Raw genomic sequence first — 2302 nt, 5'->3', positions numbered from 1 at the left:
GCATTCTTAAGCCCAACTCCACTCTTCCTCCCCCAGCAGAAAACTTTCTGGATCAACCAGCCTGTGGAGTGGACCGTATTAGCTCTTGGTGTCAACACATTCAATCCAGCAGATGGGGGGTAATCGCCAGTGGTATTCACATGGTGTCCTGTGTGTGCTTCTCCCCAGCTAGACTGCAGGCTCTGTGAGATCAGGAAGAGTGCCGTATTCTCCATGACAGGTCCTACAGTTCTGGGCACATGGTAACTGGAGTGATGAAAAAGCCTGACATGTTCCCAGAACTGATGCTGTTAGTGTACTACCAAAGGAAGAGGCAGGCAGGGCCTTCTAGGCTCCATGGAGAGGTCCACAACTCAGCGACTCAACATGGGGGTCTTTGGGATTGACTAGCTGCAACCCATCTGTGACATCATAGTAGGGACAGGCGCCTTCAGTGATGTGTATTAAGTGGACTTCCATGGATTCAAAAAGACACTGCAAGAGGTGGAAAAGAGAACTCCCCCTTGTCTTCAATTACATCTTTCCTCTTGTCCCCTCTCTCACATTTCAGTTTCCAGCCCAGACTGTATAAAAGAGTCAGTCTGACCAATTCCCCTACTAGAGGTGTGTGTTGGGAGAGAGGGTTTTGTGGGATGTTCTAATCTCCCAGGCTGAATCCTCTCCTCCTTGTCCTTTACCCTCCTCTCCCTTCCCAGAAAACTCCTCTGACTCACTGATATTTCACTCCCTCCCACCCCAGCTCCCAATTTCTCTTCATTTTAGAGAAAATGAAGAGACATCCTTTTGTAAAATCCATGTCTAAGTCCTTGCTCCTGGAGGAAGACAACTTCCTTCGGAAAGAGGCAGGGTGAGTATTGCATTGGGACAGGGAGGCTGTCGTGGCATTTTCTTTATTTCTCTTTTCAACTGATCTGAATTTCCCCTCCTTTAGGAAAGCCAGGTGCCCCAAGGGATCAAGGTGGGAGGCAGAGGGAAGCCCTCAGTCTCTGCCCTCTAACTCATCGGGGACCAAGCTCTGCTTCTCTGTGCCCCATGTCTCTGAGCCCTGCCTCTGTGGGTGCAGCGTGAGGACCAAGGCAGTGCTACACCCCTGGCCCTCTCCAGTTTCCCACCCAACCTCTCAGGTACTCCCTAAATTGTCAGTAGGGAGGAAGCAGCAGTCTCCTCCAGTGATTATCTTCAGGCCTCAACTCTCCCAGAGTTCTCCAGAGCCCAAGGCCAAGACCAAGGCCAAGGCCCAGCTGCTGTCTTGGGGTGGGTCAAGAATTTCTTGCAAAGGCAAGTCACGCAAGCTGATACCCATGGGCGTGTGGCCACAGGGATTTCTTGACCCACTCGCCAAGTCCTTGCCAGGGGACTCACTGCACACTATGTCCCCTGGGAAGGGAACCATCTCCCCAGCCAGGAAGCCACATCCCCAATGATATTGTGCAGGGTGACAAATGCCAGTCCTCTCTACCATTCTTATTTAAATAAAAATGTATTTAGTCAATTATGGTCTTTCTCTTGTGTCTACTGAAAGCATGGTAATCGTCTGTTTGAATTGAGAATATATTTTATCTTCTCATTCTACTCCCAGTTGGGTTTTCCAGGGTCCTGGTCTTATAATTGAGAGTGTTAATGATTTTTCAGTTATGGCTGCCTGTAACCCTGGGCACAGGGTACACTGTGACATTTGGATTTTTTTTTTTTCCTCTAGTGTCCAGTTCCAGTGGGCCATGGACTGAACTACCTGAGTTCAGTTTCAATAAACCATCAACCTAGTGGAATTTTGACTGGAATTGTATTGAATCTATATATCGGTTTGGTGAGAGGTGGTATCATTAAAATATGAGTCTTCCCATTTGTGAACATGGTATATCTCTCCACTTATTTAAGACCTTAAATTCTCTCCATAATGTCTTACAGTTTCAGTGTAGGAGTCTTGCACATTTTTCGTTAGATTTTTTCCTGGGCATTGGAAGGGTTTTGCTGCTGTTGTAAATTGTATTTTTTATAAGGATTTTTAAAATGTTTTTATTTATTTTTGAGAGAGAGAGAGAGCATGCAAGCAGGGGAGGGGCAGAGAGAGCGGGGATGGGTACAGAGAATTTGAGGAAGGCTCTCTGCACTGATAGCAGAGACCCTGATGTGGGTGGGAACTCAGGAACCATGACATCATGACCTGATCCGACATCAGACGCTTAACCGAATGAACCACCCAGGCACCCCTAAGGAATTTTTGTAAGTACTGGTGATGGGTAGTGTAAGAAGGAGAGCCTCTGCAATACCTACCTTTGTCTTTTTTTCTAAAAGAACAGCT

General features: G+C 47.2%; 1 long non-coding RNA gene across 2 annotated transcripts; it reads left to right on the top strand.

The window, feature by feature from the left end:
• Positions 1-450: 450 nt before the first annotated feature.
• LOC122490613 lies at positions 451-1851 on the top strand. Of its 2 annotated transcripts, none has more exons than XR_006299170.1 (3): positions 451-603; positions 740-847; positions 1700-1851. It is a non-coding gene; the product is annotated as an uncharacterized LOC122490613 (long non-coding RNA). The 2 variants fall into 2 exon arrangements; XR_006299169.1 differs by lacking the exon at positions 1700-1851 and adding an exon at positions 932-1492.
• The last annotated feature ends 451 nt before the right edge of the window (positions 1852-2302 follow it).

This window comes from Prionailurus bengalensis, chromosome B2 (genome assembly GCF_016509475.1).
Source record: "Prionailurus bengalensis isolate Pbe53 chromosome B2, Fcat_Pben_1.1_paternal_pri, whole genome shotgun sequence".
Lineage (NCBI taxonomy): Eukaryota > Metazoa > Chordata > Mammalia > Carnivora > Felidae > Prionailurus > Prionailurus bengalensis.
Note: the sequence above shows the minus strand (reverse complement) of the source record. Positions and strands in the feature narration are given on the sequence as shown.